Source organism: Ursus maritimus, unplaced genomic scaffold (assembly GCF_017311325.1).
Source record: "Ursus maritimus isolate PB19 unplaced genomic scaffold, ASM1731132v1 scaffold_3, whole genome shotgun sequence".
Classification (NCBI taxonomy): domain Eukaryota; kingdom Metazoa; phylum Chordata; class Mammalia; order Carnivora; family Ursidae; genus Ursus; species Ursus maritimus.
This window is the reverse complement of record NW_024425563.1, coordinates 60,649,325-60,667,994: the sequence shown is the minus strand read 5'-3', so window position 1 is coordinate 60,667,994 and position 18,670 is coordinate 60,649,325. Positions and strand designations below refer to the sequence as shown.

The 18,670-nt window shown below is 39.2% G+C and overlaps 1 protein-coding gene across 1 annotated transcript in view; it reads right to left on the bottom strand.

Moving 5' to 3' along the window:
• VWDE (von Willebrand factor D and EGF domains) overlaps positions 1-12,670 on the bottom strand; it is an 84,763-nt gene extending 72,093 nt beyond the window's left edge. Inside the window, exons 1-2 of the mRNA XM_008686528.2 lie at positions 12,169-12,670; positions 9,245-9,302 (exon numbers count right to left, since the gene is read on the bottom strand). The gene's annotated coding sequence lies outside the window, so the exon portion shown is untranslated. The remainder of the gene's footprint in view (positions 1-9,244; positions 9,303-12,168) is intronic.
• Positions 12,671-18,670: the final 6,000 nt, after the last annotated feature.

Below are 18,670 nucleotides of genomic sequence, written 5' to 3'. Positions count from 1 at the left end.
ATGGCTTGAGGTCAGGGTACATACTCAGAATTCCACAGAGGCAGAGCATGAGAGGTAAAGATGTGACAATGGTTCCATGCAAGACAAGTGGGAGAGGTAGGGACTAGGGCATGAAGTATGCATTGATTATATAGAAGTAGCTGCCACCACCAGCTGATTGTTACACTAACAGAATTTGGGCCTATTTTTCTGGGTCATCTCTTTTTTCCTAAAAAGCAAAGATTTTTTTCTTCTTCCATTCTTTTATTTTTATTTTAATTTTTTAAAGATTTTATTTATTTATTAGAGAGAGAGAGAAGCACAAGCAGGGGGAGCAGCAGAGGGAGAGGAAGAAGCAGGCTCCCTGCTGTGCAGAGAGCCCAACAGGGGGCTCCATCCAGGACCTTGGGATCGTGACCTGAGCAGAAGGCAGATGTTTAAGCCACTGAGCCACCCAGGTGCTCCCATTTTTATTTCTTTATATTTATTAAACACTATAATTCTAAAAGTCAGAAACTAGTTTAAAACAAGCAGAAAAGAAAACATTGCTTGTCCGACCAAAGAAACAATTCTGCCAATCACCAACTTCTGTTCAGGATCAAGGTTCTCATTTTATGGGTAAGAGAATGGAAGATCAGAAATCATGACTTTGGTAAGGCTGGCATATGTTCTTTGACTTCAGTGTCCAAATGCACTTTTCACTAACACATTGTCTTAGACTTGGGAAGAGACCTGGGCTGATCATGCAGTAGTTAGGGAAGCAGACCGTGATTGGGCAGACCTGTTCTAGAAACCCCAGCTCTGGATCCTATTATATTTGCGCTTCTTCATTTGTAACATAAATGGGTAATTGCATCTTTCCCAAGGTTGTAGTGATAGGTAAATGGGATAGTGAATAGCAAGCACTTAGTCCCATTCCTGACATACAGTAATCACTTGATTAATGGGGCTATTATTAAATTTTACAAAATAATGAAATTTTTGATAAGAAATTAGTGTGAAAATACAGATCTAATTCATTGGTTAAGTGTGATTATGCCCATATGTACATTTCTGTCTTTCTGGGTCTACAGAATGAACAAAAGTCTCCAAAAATTATTACAGAAATAAAAATTGTTTAGTTATATTAGCTTTCAATCAAGAAAACAACAAGAACAATGTGAGTGGTTTTGGAAGTTTCCAAAGGGGGATGGAATGAGACTATAGCCCTCCACACAGGTAACACTGACAATTCATGTACAACCAAAGTCACATAGGGGAGCCTATCTTTCAAGTGTCAGTGAAACATGTATCTCAGGTTCCTATTTAATGTTGTAACACTTAACCTAGATGAGAAAGGAAATACACCTCAAAATAAGCAAACACAGGAATATAATTCACTACAAAAGGAGACTGAAGAAATTGTCATGTTGAGGAAACATAAAGCTTCTTGTAAATTATGTCATGTTGAACAATGGTTTTAATGAGAGACTTCCGATAAAATAATGCCTTTGAAAAGACCGTTCTTCCCCTTTAACTATCAAAGAAAATCCCCAGTCTTGCTTCAGGGAACTGAATTTCCTGTTTGTTACTTCTTAGAGCTACAAGTTGTTTTTATTGAGTGTCAATTTCAACTTCAGGCAGTAATGAAAAAAGGCATGCCACCAAAGCCCTGTAATAAAAGGATTTTGTAGATGATACAGGACATTATCTGAATTAAATAAAGGTTTCAAAAAACAAATCACTATGTTCATGTTTCATTTCTTAAAATCAAATGTATAGCTCCCCATTAGAAACAGGATATAAAACAAGAAGATTCCCAGGAGTCCTTGGCAAAAAATCCTCTTTCTATGGTCCTCTTTAAACCTGACTATTTAACCAGTGAACAGCTTGCTTTAATAGATCATCATGACCTATTCATAATGATAATCACAGAAAACACAATAGAGTAAGTATCAAACTGGCAGCACAGTTGTGTTTCGTAATCTCCCCGTTGTAGGAAAAATTCCTAAGAAATCAAAAGAGTAATATTTATTATATTTTTCACTTAAATAAATTCTTACGTAGGCCAAAATTTGTTGGGTATTGTAGGGAAAACATATAAATAATACATGGGCCACTTAGAAATAGTGATAAAGTTGTGTCAGTCAAGTTGCCGTACTGAAAACAAATGACACTGTAATGTTGTAAGTAGAAGGGATTTGATGCAGAAATCAGATGCTCCCGCAATCACTATAAGGGCTGAAGAAAAGACTCCAGTCTGGGTCCCAGGAATCTCACAGCACGAAGATCTGCCCTGATGAGGGGGCTTCTATCACTGCCATTGTCAGAAATGTGAGTAATCAAGAGGCTGCCTGGGATATACGGACTCGAAGGACCCATCGCCTTCTCCATAAAGCAGTGTTCAGTAGGTGGAGACGAGGAAGCCAGCAATGTCTCTGCCTCTGCAGCCACCAGCACTGCTCCAGAGAGCCAAAATGCTGATACATGGAAAACGGAAGAAGGGTCTGGCCGCCAGGCTCACTCTCATGCCCCTAGACACTCAGGACACTGAAGCCAGGGCACCGGAAGTAAGCACTGCCACATTAAAGCTGTTTCTTCACATTCTTTTCTGCCTAAAGAAAAGACATCTTTGCCTCTTTCACCCTTGTGGCCATTCCATTTAAAAACTCATCTTTTCCTTTAATAATATTCAATTCCATTGATTTCTCACCTTCCTACTGACAATACACTAGCATAGCTCACCACCACCTCTCCTCGGGTTGATGAGTATGTGAACCCATCTGTTGGTCTTCATTCTGTGGGTGTTCATTTGTGCCCCCAGGCCTCCTAACACTCCTGCCATGGCTCCCCTTTGTCTCTGTCCATAAGATTGCCTGCAGGGTTCTTCAGTGGGGAGGGGGGCTGCTCTCCAGCCTGTTTCTCTGGAGTCTCCTACCACAATATAGCTCTCCAGACATAATAAGCACCTTGGAATTACCCGGACTGAGCAAATACTTCCTTGCAGCACTGGACTCCTGGCCTGCAGTCTTTCCGTTCCTCACCTTCTACCTGGCTTTCCACTCCCCGAGTTTAAGTTGCAGCTGAGATATCTTTTTCTTCAGCGTTTTCTTGACTCACCAACAATTGTTCCCATGGCACTCATCCTCAACATTCTCACAGCTCTTATCTTCACCCATGGCATTAAAAATCCTGTCTCCTGGACTGTCTAACCCACCACATGGAGAGATCCTGGAAGGTGAAACTGCTTCTGAGACATGATGTTTTCCCCAGGGTTGACTCAGTGCCTGAGGCATCGTAGACACAGCTCAAACATGCCTAATTAAATTGGTTCTAGCAAAATTATGAATTTTCCATTCCATTATGGAATGGAAGGTCAAGATCCTCAGTGGACAAAATTATACAGCAAGTTCATGAGGAAAATTCAGAATAAAGCCCAGATCTCCAGAGGTCTCCAGATCTCAGAGCATCCTGTCTGATACCTGTTGAGAGGTCTGGCCTCAGATATGCAACTACTTACAAAGACTGCTTTGTCTTCTCAGTTAAATTGTCCCCTTCAAATACTTAAAGAGAAAATTGAAATTTATCTATGTGATCTTTGCAAACTGGCGTTAATTGTTTCTAGGCCCTATTAGGCCTCGAAAATATTCAATAGTGGAATATATTTTCAAGAATCTGTTATTTTTTCTAAGTCACAGCATGGTCGCTTCCAGACCATACTTTCTGAGCATGACACCACCTCAGAATACAGATTTCTTTTTTTAACAGACTACCTGGTCATGTAAAATTTAGTTATGGTTTAAGTAAGTGGTGGACCAATAAATTAAATTAGAATATAATACTTGGATGATCTAATTCTAGAGAGTTTAATTAGAGTCAGAGTGCACATGAATATATGAAGAATGATTTCAGTAAATGTAAAAGTGTGCCCTTTTTTATGGATACAAAGCAACATTTAAAAAGTCAGTCCTCTAGGGGCATGTGGGTGCCTCAGTTGGTTAAGAGCCCAACTTTTGATCCCAGCTCAAGTCTTGATCTCAGGGCCATGAGCTCAAGCCCTGTGTTGGGCTCCACACTGAGCATGAAGCGTAATTATTTAAAAAAAAAAAAAAAAAAGTCCTGTAAATAACCTAAAAAAGTGTGTTGGATGGTTAAATACACCAAAATCATAAGGGAAATTCTTCAAAACAATGGAGAATGACTATACTTATAAATGTATTATGAAGTAATAATAATTTTTAAAAACAAAGTAGAAATAACCTTAAATATATAGGAGAATTTGAGAAGAAATAGGACATTTTAAATATTTGGGGAAAGAGTGTTTAAGCTTATTTAAGGTGAAGAGTGATTTATTAAAAGTTAATTGCATGTGACAATGGCTTTGTTTGAAGATGGTGTGGGAATTCTGGAGTCCTACCCACCATCTATGCAGAGAGCAGTTTGGAAAACATGACATGAGGCCAGAATGAATCCTCAGATGTCCACACAGGCAGTGCCCAAGATGTAAATGGATGACTTCTGTTCAGGGTAAGGCAACTGAAAGTGGTAGGACTTAGGAAGTCAAAAGTGCATTGACAATTTAAAGGGAGCAGTCCATCCCAGCTGACTGTTGCACTGAGGGAATATAGTCCTATTTTGCCAGATTGTTTGTTTTTTCAAGAAAAACTTAAAATTTTTTTTTTACTTTTTTCTTTTTTTATACTATATTTTAATTTTTAAGCTGTAATTAATTTTAAAAATTTGACACAACAACCCTGTTCTGGCCAAAGAAAGAACTGGTAGAGGCAACTGCCAATTAGCAATCTAGACTCAAGAGGGTATAGATGAGGGAATGGAGAATCAGAAATCTTCATGACTTCAGTAAGTCTGGCATATGGTTCTATGACCTCAGTAACCAAATGCTAGTTTGATAACACGTTATCTTTGATTTGAGAAGAGGAGTGAGCTAATCCTGCAGCAGTTAAGCGCCTGGACTTTGTAGCTGGACAGAACTTTCCAGAATTCCAGCTCTGGGTCCTATTGTATCTCAGTTTGCCTGTTTCTAACATAATAGTTATAAATGCCTACCACACAGGGCTGTGGTGAGGATGAAATGGGATAGCAAATGGAAAACATTATCCTCACCCTTGCATACAATAATCACTTGATAAACTGAGCTATTACTAAATTTTAGATAGAGGTAAAAAATTGAGTGTGAGTTAGTGAGAAAAGAGAAAGTATAGGCCTTATCAGTTTATTGGGTAACCATGATTATAAATATATATGCTTTTTCCTTTGGGTCTAAAGAATAAATTTCTCTCAAGTTTATCACATAGATCAGACATACACGCTCCTGTATTCTTTTGCAATAAAACAAACACCCACCATAGGTTTATGTGGATCTTTCCTTTTAGAAAGACTCCTTTTCAGGGAGGGGATGAGACTGTAGTTCATCACATAGGTAACACTGACCATGCAAGTCCACCAAAGTCATATGGGAGAACCTGTCTAGCAGGTAACAAGTGACACACCGAATAGCTCAGCGACACCCACTATTTGACACTTGCTTAATGTAGAACAAGAAGAAAGTACAGCTCAAAATGTGCAAGCAAATTAATATAATACTCTACAAGAATATAAAAAAAATGTTGGGGAAACATGGTACTTATTACGAATAATGTCATGTTGAACAGGGCTTTAATGACAGACTTTCAATAAAATGAAGCCTTTGAATAGACCTCTTTCTTCCCTTTTAACTACCAAAGAAAATTCCCAGCCCTGCTTAAAGGCACTTATACATATGCTGATTACATGTCTTATATTATTGACTATTAGTTTATATTTATTATATTGTTATATTAAATACTATTAGTTAATAATAATTGAATGTCCCATTACAGTACATTATTTTATATTAATCTTTGGGAATTATCAAATAAATAAAAAATACAATGTATGATTTATTCTGTATGCTGGAATTTACATGAAGACTTTCCGGGAAGGAACTTTACGTTTTGTGTTAGGATTTTATTTTTAAGTAATCTCTACACCCAACGTGGGGCTTGAACTCATGACCATGAGATCAAGAGTTGCATGCTCTACTGACTGAGCCAGGCAGGTGCCCCAGGAACCTTATGTTTACATCAAAACTTTTTACTAGATTCTATGAGACAGAACACAGCAAGAAAGTCTGAAAGTGCCCCTGGCATCTCCTGTTCTTTTCTCTATTTTCTGAAAGGTTTCTTGCTATGCTAATTCTTATTCAATGATGTTGTTAACGTCTTTCCTTGGCCTATTCTTCTTACTTTGTCCATGTTTGTAATATTTTTGTATTATCCATCAACTCTGATGCTTTATCTATTTTTCTTGCCCGCTGAATTACAAATGTGTTTCTCTAGTTCTGGCCTTTTGCCTGGGCTTCAGTTTCATATAATCAGAATCAGCCCCAACATGACCAAGACTTAGCTTATTTATAATGTATACATTTGTCTGTGAACTTGGCTGTGTGTAATTCCTCAGCCTCAGCTCCTCAGACTTCTTGCTTCACACTTAGACACCATGAAAATGAACTCTGTTCTCATCTCCAATACACTTGCTTTTATCTACTCGTATTGACATTTTATCTGTTTCAAGTTTTATCTTACCCACTAAGCTCTAAGCTCCATGAGGAGCAGAACCGTGCTTATTACACATCTTTGAGAACCCAATGCCTAACTTAGTGCTTAAAACTGATAACAAAAACATTGTTGAACTGAATTGGACCAACTAAAATTAATCTATTTCAAACCTACATCTGTCATAAAGATCTCTTCCAAATACCCTTAATATGGACTTTTTATATCTGTGGAATTTATATTTAGATGAGAGAATGCTTACTCAAGGGTATAGTTTTAAATTTGTCTAATTTTGTCAATGAATTCCTCAGAAAGCAATAATAATTTGCATTTCAACCAGCAATGCATGAAAGTTGCCCTTCTTCATATTCATGGCAGCATCAGATAGCATACTTTTTTTTTAAGTAAGGATGTACTGTATGGTGACTAACATAATATAATAAAAAATTATTATTAAAAAAAAAAAGTAGGCTCCACACCCAGCATGAAGCATAATGCAGGGCTTTAACTCACAACCCTGGGATTAAGACCTGAGCTGAGATCAAGAGTCAGACACTCAACCAACTGAGTCCCCTGGGCACCCCATAGAGCTCCTTTCATACACTTTCTTCTCTTTGGGATCTTAGTCCCTTGTGTCCTAGCTGCTTTAGTATATACTCTGATGCCTTCAAGCAGCTAATTTTATTATTTGATATAAGCTACTCTATACAGAAAAAAACATGTCAAGAGCAGTCATAACACCAAGCTCCAAAGAAGGAAACAAAGCAGATATATATATATATATATATATATATATATATATATATATATATATATATATACATACATATCTACACACATATTTTGGGTACTATGAGGAAAGAAGTAGCTTGTGGTAGCAACTCCTCCCCTTTTCATTGAAGGCAGAACATTCTTGTGGGGCAGACTCTTCTCAACTTGATTTTTTTGCAGACACAGCATAATCAGTCCCTTCTAGACCATGTCTTGATTATTCTAAGGCATGCCTCTTAAGTTATTAATTCAAAGGGAAATCTAGTGTTTTGTGCTGGATCTGTATTCAGAATCCAAATAAATGTGATATTCGTTACCATCATCCCTACTTACTTCTTGAGGATCAACCTTCTCACAAGGCACAAGCTGTGGGAGTGCTGACAACACTGACTCCATCTTTGGCCTTCCATCTTGTTCATGCCCACAGGATGGCCTCCCTCAGGACTATGTTTTCCAGGATGCTGGAAGTTAACCTATGCCCTGACCAGAATTCGGGGAGGCTTGTTCTTTTTTTTTTTTTTTTTTTTTTTTTTTTTTTTTTTTTTTTTTTTAAGATTTTACTTATTTATTTGACACAGAGAGAGACAGCCAGCGAGAGAGGGAACACAAGCAGGGGGAGTGGGAGAGGAAGGAGCAGGCTCCCAGCAGAGGAGCCTGATGAGGGGCTCGATGCCAGGACCCTGGGATCACGCCCTGAGCCAAAGGCAGACGCTTAACGACTGAGCCACCCAGGCGCCCCAGGCTTGTTCTGACCTTCCCTAAAGTGGAACACGGAGGCTCCATTTTAGATAACTAATAGAGACGACTGGTGCACAGAAGGCTCCATGTTAGATAACTGCCCTTAGACTTCACTGCAGCACCCTAGCTCTGTAAAACCTGTGGATTAAGGTGTCCAGGGGCCGAGAATAGCTGCGTAGCACCTGGACTGTTGTCTCCACGCTGCTGTCAGTAAGTTACCCTGAATAAAACTCCGTGTAAATGGTATGCACTGGTTTCCTTCATTTTTCAGCCTCAAAGTGCCTTCACAGTTTGGAGGATACTTTAGTGTCCCTCTTTCACCTTTTAACACCAACGTATATTTCTGCTATCAGAACCAGGAAGCTATTCCTACCAAGGCATCAGCCCGAGTTGTTATACTAAAGTAAAGTCCCACTTCTCATTGATTTGTAACACTTCAGTTATATGTAGTATGAGCCTAATTGTAATTGGTAAATCTACTTTATATTCATAGTAATATTAGGAAGTAGATTCTTGTATTAACCAAGTCACAACCATATTCTTTCTTTTAGGATTTATTTTCATTACAATTGTAGTCCGTAAAGTACATAACATAAAGAAACGTGATGCTTAGCCTTTTTGCGAAGCCCACAAACCAACAAGATTTAAGGAAACTCCAATTTTAACAAATCCACACAACCTGTAGAGTAAGGCAGCTAAGTAGAAACACAGTTTACTAAAAGTGAAGATCAAGGATAATGGAGTTTTTGAATAACAATATTAAGATGGTGATAAGCATTTTTTTTATCTAAAGGTAGACTGGCTAAACTAGACTGCAAAGAATCCATGCAGTCATCTGTTTCACTCAAATTGGATTGGATACTTAGTAGATTTGACAAATTAACAATTGCATTCATTTTTAAATAAGATTTTATTTATTTATTTGTCAAAGAGAGAGAGAGAGAACACAAGCTGGGGGAGCAGCAGGGAGAGGGAGAAGCAGGCTCCCCACTGAGCAAGGAGCCCTATGCAGCCTCCCAGGTAACCGGGATAATGACCTGAGCCAAAGGCAGACACTTAACCGACCGAGCCAGCCAGGGGTCACAAATTAAAGTCAACAACCATTTACTGAGACTACTGGGTTCATATGATTCTAACCCTTCTCTAACATCAAGACACTATGTGAATTTGAGATGTTTTCTTACCTTTAAAATTGTCACAAGTTCTTCCCAGCTCCTTTTCCATTTAAATCTTTGGTAGGCTCTGTCATGAATAATGCTAACATTAAAACAGCAGCAACAAGAGGAGCACAAATTAAAACCCCTAAACTATCAATATCAAATTTTTCAATAGTCACATGTATCATTTTACTTTCCTCATTTAGATATGCATTTTCCTGAAAGCAGAGCACTTGGAGAATTTGCACTGCTTTTCTTTTTCCCAATTCATATATATTTTCCTCTGGAACTAACAACAGGTGCTCAATATACAAGTTGAATTAATAAATGCATTCTGTTGATTCAGTTCACTGAGATGGCAGAAGACATAAATACAAACTCTAAATGCTCAGGACACAGAATACCATGAAGAACCATAAAGAAGAAATAGTGTATCAAACATACTGTTACTTACAAGAACTGGTAAGTTCAAAACCAAAACCACTGCCACTTTGTTCTGATAAGACCAGTCAGGATTCTTCAGATAAGTTTGAGAATCAAAAGCTTTGTGAAATATAATATAAAAGGTTCAAAAGTCTGCTTTAATGGCCAAGTTTTTGGAAACTCTAACACTGTGTAAAATGATACACATAAATGAATGCCAAAAGTAAACTTCCTTTGCAGCATTACATACACTCCACTTTTCATCATATAATACAGTACAACTCTAGTTATCAAAAATATCTACATTTTTGGAAGCCACATTTTCACGTGGATAGTTACACTGTTACGACATATCTAGAAAGGATCCATCTGTGCCCTCTGACAAGGAGAAACTTACCCAAAAAATCCCAATATGGAATACGACAAAAATAGCTCCTTAAATATCTATTGTATTACAAATGGCATCCAAGTGTAAACATGAGAGATTAGACAAGAAGGAAAATGTTTTTGTTGTTCATAGTACAAAATAACCTAGAATATATATATTTTAAAGACGAGCAAAATCACTAGTTTGCCACTAAATATCTTTGTGCTAATTCCACTCACTTTCCAATGTAAAGCATCAGATCTGGGATATTTTAACTGCATCCTCATTGTGGTAGGTATATACGAGAATGGAGAAAAACAGATGAAGATTACTTTCAAGTCTATATTAGTTCTGTCCACGTTTGAATAAACTCTAAGATAGTATTGGTGTATAAACTAAGAGATTGTGATGATTGCAAATACTTGATAATGTCATATATTATTGTTGGGCTAGCTGTTCAAAAAACCATAAGAAATATACAATAAAGGAAGGACACTATTACCCCCTGACATGTGAACAAACAAAAACAAACAAAATCTTAAATGAAAATATGTAAGAGAATTTTCCTCAGTGCCTGCTGTATGTCTTCAGAATATGTCGTATAATTAGAAATATGTCAACTATTTTAACTAACTCTTCTTTTGACTTATAGTTAATTCCTCTATACAGCTTCTCCTGCAGGAAAACAGATGTAAAATAGCTTATTCCCCATATAAATGTTTCCATAATGGTCTGAGTTGAGATTTCAATGAAAATTGACTCTATTATCTTTATTATTTTATTTTGATACTGAAATGAAGTATCAGTTATAATTCTATGATAATATTCTGGTAACGCGACTATCACAATATAAAAAGTCATTGACTCCATTATTGCTTGCATATACTATGAAACTAAGGTGTTCTCTAATAGCACATCTCAAAGATAAATCTTCTATATTTCTGGTGCTAGTGACTTATAAATGACTCTAACCGAAATTATCTTCCAGTTTAATAAGGATTACTTAATTGAATATTTTAATGCCCTTATGATGCTTGCTAAATATAAACGATACTGAATAAACATTCATTTCCTCTCACTTCCCCCTTGTATCTCTACTCAATTAAACAAAGGATAATAACCACTTTCCTTTCATAGGAGCTTAGAACCTGGTAAGTGATAATATTTGTCTTAGAGAGTTGCCATTACTATTTATGTGATGTCTGAAAGGGAGATACGTGCTCTACAGTAAAAATATAATAAACTTTGGCCAAATATTTTCTTGCAAAATATTTTGTCTATTTAAAATAAATGCATCTTTTATATTACATAAATCCACTTTTAAACATTTTTTATGAAGACATGGTATTGCTATTGGAGAAAAATGGAAAGCACTCAGGTGTGTTTTTCAGGATATGATCTAATAAATTGGGTTTAAAAATCATTTTTAAATTGTGTGGTGGGTGAGAGGATAGCACCCTACTTTTACAAATCAAACTAACCTTAATAAAATAGACTAAAGTCAATAAACTAATAAAAAAACAAAATCATATCCTAAACAGTTAAGCCTTGCACTTAACCTTTTTAAAGCTGTAGATGATTGTACTTCCCATACATGACAGATTTTGTTTTTGTGAAACATAAGAGTATTTGGAAAATAAGAACAAAGTACCTTTCCTTTAATATTCCTGTCTGTATATCTACCGAACAATAAGTAGGAATGACTAAGGAAAGCCGTTGCTGTTTTGAGCACTGTGTATTAAGCTAGGTTTTCTTTGGCCAGATTAAAGGAGTTGGGCACGGGAAAGTCTTCCCTCAACAGAGATCTAATTTAGGGGGGATTGTGACAGAATCGGGGTCTGATTATCTTTTTGCTAAGCAGAATTTCCTTGCCACTAGGATGCCTTCAGGATCTAGTAGAAGTTTCTCACAGATTATTAGAGAGATTTTAAGGAGTAGGATATCACTGGAAAAACAACAGGACCCCGAGGAGGAAACAACCACCGCCAAGGACGCTCGGGAAAACTAAAACCACCAGGGGCAAAGAGGCGACGCCGGGGTCGGGACCAATCACAACACCCAGCGGTACGTAAAGATGCCTCGTGACACTCCTCCTGTCGCCTGACAGTAAGGCCCCCATCTCCGCGCCAGCCGGCGCCCTGCGCCCCGCTCGGGCTCCTACCTCTCCGACCTGGCTCGTGACAAGGGTCAGGCTTCGCCAGTCGCCGCTGCAGCGGGGGCGGCAGTCAAAGCTGTCCCAGAGCCCGGGCTGCGGGGACCGGGAGGGTGGAGCTTCCCTCGCTGTTCCGGCTACATTTCGGGTTGGCCAGGGGTCCTGGCTCGCGGTTCTGCCGGCCCGTGGCCGGGGCAGCGAAGTGAGGCTGCGCGGGGCTCCGGTGTGACCCCTGCCCGCGACCCCGCCCGCAGGCCCTCCCGCTGTTTGTTTCTCGCTCTAGCACCCCACTGCCCGCGCTCTACCCCAGGAGGGCTCACCGGGTGGGGCTGGGCACGGAGCATCTCGCTAAAGTGTAATTGTTTGGGGAAGGCTTAGTAGCTCTAGAAACTGCAGAGAGGAACTTGAAATATGAAGCAGGTGTGGTTCAGTTGGAAGGGGTAGTGCCCCTGACTATCCCAGCAGATTCTTTTTTAGATTTTATTTATTTATTTGAGAGAGAGGAGAGAGAGCGCGCCAGCACCTGAGTGAGGAGAGTGGGGAGGGGGTAGAAGCGGAGGGAAGGGTATGAGTGGGAGAAAGAATCCCAAGCAGACTCTCCCTGACCATGGAACCCACTGGGGCTCCATCTCAGGACCCTGAGATCATGACCCTGAGATTATGACTTGAGCAGAAACCAAGAGTCAGATGCCAAAGGACTGAGTCACCCAGGCACCCCAAGCAGCAGACAGATTTTTAACCCTCCAATCCTTTGTGCTGGATTGCTCATGCAAACCATGCTTCTCAGAGGATGCCCCTGCCGCCTTCCTTCTCAGGACAGAAGCAGAGGCTAATGTTGCAACAGCAGCAATCCCTCTTTCCCTGCAGCTTTCACAGGATTTAAGAAATGAAAGGAACAACCTAAGACACACTTCAGACCTGTGGCACCAGTAAGCACTGTATGAGGGTGTGTCCAGAGTTCCTTCAGACCAACCTCCCTGCTGGCTCTATGCCAGTAAAACCAAATGCCTATTGAACAGCTTCCCCATGGTCTCCAGATTCAGTTCACCCAACCCTCCCATTCACATACCTGTTTCAAAACTTCTCTTTTCCAGGGGCGCCTGGGTGGCTCAGTCGTTAACCATCTGCCTTCAGCTCAGGGTGTGATCCCAGCGTTCTGGGATCCAGCCCCACATCAGGCTCCTCTGCTGGGAGCCTGCTTCTTCCTCTCCCACTCGCCCTGCTTGTGTTCCCTCTCTCGCTGGCTCTCTCTCTCTGTGTGTCAAATAAATAAAATCTTTAAAAAAAAAAAAACAAAATCTTCTCTTTTCCATGCTTTCCTATCTTAGGAATGATTGCTTCACTTAAATAAAATAAACTAGAGCCTGGTAATAGTGTGAATTGTGCTGGTGAGGAAAGGTAGGTCAAGGGTCTGAGGGGACACTTATTCGGTAGGTTCATGAGAGTTGGAATAAGGCCCATTATTCGTCTCAGAAGACAGAGTTGCTTCTGCAACCCCAGCCGAGAGACTCGGCTTTGATATGTGAAGGTGCCAGATCACCAGCTTAAAAACTCAGCTGCTTTATCCTCTAATTTTTTTCACCCTCAAATATTTAAAAAAAAAAAAAAAACAAACAAAAAAAACCCCAATTTGATATGTAATCACTACCCATTGGCTCTACTGGCCTACGATGTTGTTGGAGAGGGTCATCAAGAGGACAGACCACTGGTTGACATGAGAGCTGACATGAGACCACTGGTTGACATTAGACGTCTTCCTCTGCCCTTGGCATGTATGATCTACCCACTGTTCCCATAGCTGGGACTGTTGCAAGAATGCAGCCTTGAGAGAGTAATGTGTTGTGGAGACCATCAGGATGTTGTATGTAACTGTACCCAGTTAAGGCCTCTCTATCAACTTTTAAGATTCTAGCGGGTACACCCAAGACAAACCTTGTTCTCTTTCTTATTAAGCCTGCCAGTCTGGAGGAGTCTGTCTCTTTCTTCACTCTGTCCTTTCCCTCTTTGCATGGAGGCCAATTTATGAACCAACACAGGTCAACAAAATGCTCAGTAATTAATCATATTATAAAAATAACTACCATTGTTTTTCAAGTCACAGTAGAATCCCAGTTATATACTTGTTTCGCATGATATAACTCAGTGATATTATATCCAGACTACAGACTTTCCGATGGTAAAGGGGTCTTGTATTTGGTTTCGGAAATTGAGATTGATGCACACCATTTTCTGTAAGTACACTGTATCGCATTGTGACATCAAAATGTGCTATGTGTTCTCACGTTGCCATACCCTTGTTCACAATGTTTTCTCTGCCTAAACTGCCTTTCCCACTATTTCTTACTGACAAGATCCTCTTCATGATTCAGCTGAAATAAATCCAGTGATAAAGGAGTTATAAATTCCATGCCAAGAAAAGTAAGTCATCTCCAGAGAGTGTCACATTCACCGCTCTCTCTGCCCCTTCATTGTTGCACCCATTAATCTTCATCCATACTTGCATAGTAATTGTCAAGCTGTATTTTAATAAACTTTATATGTCTCTCCCCAACATTAAAAATGATTTATTTCTTGCAAATAAGCGACACTGGCAGGCTGTCTTTGGAAAGAATTGTTGCCAAACAGGTAGCTCTAGAGCTGTAAAGCAAATATGGCATTTTTATAAGGATTAATCTCCGTTCCACTATGCTGTGTGAAAGTAGACAGATTCAAATGGCTACACACTGTTCGATTTCATTTACATGTCATTACTGCAATGGCAATGCTATCTGGTCAAAGAACAGATTAGCAGGTGCCAGGGGCTGGAGATAGGAGATCTGTTGAATTGAAATTAACAAGAGGTACATTTTGGGGTGAGATACCTGCTTTGTATCTTGCTTAGGGAGGTAGGTACACACAGATCATGTCATGAAAACTCTCAGAGCTCTACACAAAAAGGGTACATTTAATGGACAGAAATTGTTATTTGGGAAAAATACAAAAGTTTTGGGCAGCAGCCACATTGGTGATTCACACTCAGAAACCAAAATCTTACTTGTGGTTCAGCTTCCCAGCAGTGCAAGGGGTGAGAGGGTTAAGGAGGACTTGATCCCAATTACCTTTCTCTTGGTTAAGGTGCTATAACAGGGAAAGGACTTTGCACTCACATAGTCACTGTGTACTTCTGATTTACTGACACTTAGGTGTGTGTGCCATATGTGACCTTATAAATTTCATAAAATTGTAAAAATCTAAGCCACAAATAATTTCATTCTTAAATATCAACCTATGAAAAAAATACATCCCAAATTATACAAAGAGTCTAAGTCAAGGAAAAATAATGTCCCCCAAATGAAGGAAGCAAAGATTAACATCTTAAAATATTATGTTTTCATAATTATTGACAAGTTAAAATATCTAAAAGCAAGTCTAAAAGTAAAAGTGCAGCACATGGATGAAAAAAATGCTAGAGAATATATAAAAGAAGTCTTAATTAAATATATATGTATGCTCTCCTGTGGATATGACTCAATTCCCCTAAATTGGTCTATAAAACTATTACTAAACCAATAAACAACTTAATATATTTTGCTGGGGTTTGGGGGGCAAAACTCAAACAAATGACAATGGATGCATTGCAAAAGATAAGCTTATCTTAAAAATGAGGAAAATCCTTTTATTTATTTTTGAGACAGAGACAGAGACAGAGAGAGCATCCATGAGCATGTGGGTGGGGTGGGGAGGGCAGAGGGAGAGAGAGAAGCAGACTTCATGCTGAGCAGGGAGCCTGACTTGGGGCTTGATCTCAGGACCCTGGAATCATGTCCTGAGCCGATGGCAGACGCTTAACCATCTAAGCCACCCAGGCACCCCAAAAATGAGGAAAATTCTTAAAGAGAATGAAGAAACAAAACATTAATAAGTTTCGTGGGGGATTTTGTTGTTTTGTGTTTTTTGGGGGAGGGGGTTCTGTTACTTTTAAACCATTATCAATTATTAAAGTAAATATTAAGTTACTTTTACAGATTTTTTAGTATACTTGATAGTATGTAGAAATAGACTTCAATGTTTCAAACACTTGCAGCTGTTCATGTCAAACTTCAAATATGGCTAAAGTAATTGTGAACCAATGTATTCCCTTAAAAATACAATACTTATATAATCTAATTCTAGAGGGTCCAATTTAATGGAAATAATATATTAATAGGAATTATACTTCAACCATCTGTATTTGGGAGTCACTCTCTTAGGAGTTATAATATATAAAGTTTTGAAGGAGAACATGCATCATCAGCTATAGGGCAACAGTTATACTCAAAATAGCTTTAAAGAGAGAAAAACCCATGAGCTGTCCCGCCATGCATGTGGATGTTCAGACTCACCTGCTGTAAACCTGACTCAAGCCTGTACATCACCCTGGATCTCTGTGCCCTCATGCCCCCCTCCCTCTCCCTTGGGGACCTGAGGAGGTGAGGAAAGCCCTAATCCTCTCTGGTCACTGTCCAGGGCTGCCTGGGGAACAGCAGGTGCAAAAGGGCCACTTGGCAAAAGCTGGATCCTAAGCTCTGAGTCATTTTGACCACTGTCTTTCCTTAGCTCATGGAACTTTCTTTCAGTGAACAGACCTGTCACTGTCAAGCAACGTTCTTCAGGCTTTTTGTCCTAGGAGAAGATCCACCTGTGATAGAATAAAGTGATCATTTCCCATTCTATCACCAGGTCTTTCGCCATTTTACTGCAGGTGCCAAATTTTCAATGTGTAAGGCTGATGTTTTCATAAACTTTGGGAAGTTTCTTCTCCATTTCTCTCCCTTCCCCCGCCTTCTTTTAACCTACAGAAATTGTATTCTCTCACAGTTCTGGAGGCCAGAAGTCAGAAATAAGTATCACTGGGTAGAAATGGAGGAGTTGGCAGGGGCTTGCTTGCCATGGAGGCTCTAGGGGAGAATTCCCTCCGTCCCGCTCCAGCACCAGCTGGCTGGCTGCCAGCATTTCGTGGCTTGTGGCCACATCGTTCCTATCTCTGCCTTCATCTTCACATTGCCTTCTCCTCTGTGTGTTCTGCTCCATCTTAAGCTATGAATTTCCTTGTCAATTGATTCACTGAGATGCTGCCTGACATATTCATGGTGTGATTGAAGTAGTATTTGGGGTCTCAGTTGGAGCTGTTGAATCACATTTTCAAAATGTGCATTTCACACTGTGAAGATGCTGTCTCGGTTTGAAACTTTGAATTTTGTTTCATTCGTTTGACTGCCTTCACGTACTTCTAAAATATTTTTTAATATTTAAATTCTCATATTTCTTTTTTCTTTTTTCTCTAATTCCAAGTTGATACCATCAGTGTGATCTTCTCTAATGAGAAACAGGCATAGTTATCATCCTCAGGAGAGTTTCAATCAGAGAGTGATTCATCATTTTCGACCAGTTCCCATTGTGTAAGTTTTTAAGTATTTTTTTTTCTGTTCCTTTAGCTTCCATATTGTTTCTTGCCATTCAGCATCTTCTCTGTCAGAGTTTTATGCTTTCCTGAAGCTGAGCATTTCCATTGAGAACATTAGTTATTCTACTGTAACGTAGTTCTGTGTGCTTCTGAGATGCCTTTAAGTTGTCCTTGGCCCCAGTCACTTGGAATTGGCAAGATTTTGGTGACTCTTTGAGTGAGATCATGACTGCCTTTAAAGATAAACTATCATCACTCCATTAAATGAAATTTTTGGTGACTCTCTTTTTTAGTCTCTGTGAGGGTCTCTATTCCCCAGAAAAAAGGGAGACCTGTTTGCATCTTTACAAACAGCAGAGCACTGCTGCCAAACACAGAGTTTGTACCTTCTGAGGACTGGCCTCCACCACACGTGAGCTTGAGAGCATCACAGTCTCTGTATTAAGTCAAATCTTCTCACTGACATCATGAAGTTCTTCAACTCAATCAGAAAATTTTTTGCTTAGCTCTTTTTTTCCTTAAAGTAAGTTGGAATTTAAAAAAAAATAGTTTATTTATTTATTTATTTATTTGAGAAAGAGAGAGGGCATGAGCAGGGGGGAGGAGTAGAGGGAGAGGGAGAAGCTGACTTCTCGCTAAGCAGGGAGCCCGATGCAGGACTCAATCCCAGGACCCTGTGATCATGACTAAGCCAGGCGCCCCAGTAAGTTGGATTTTTATAATAAATTCAATCAAAGAAGCTCATACCAGAATTTCATAGGAAAATCCAAACAGACTTGAGCCTTACCTCATATTGATTTTATATTTTAAACTTATTTTAAAAGAAATCAAATAAGCACAATGCCTTACTTAGTCTTTATGCAGTCTTTTTGTGTGTTTTTCTGGACAAGCCCCCTTATATTTTTATCAAACATTTTTAAAGAATCCCGTGACAGAGGAAAAAAAAAAGAAAAAGAAAAATTCCTTTTCAGTGCCCCAGGAGTCTTCTGGTTTTACCCTTATAAACCATCTCCTGGTAGGTTCTTTTGCTCTTCTGACTCTTAATAAATGTGTTCTTAACTCCTCTCTTTGGCGCATTGTTGTTTTCAC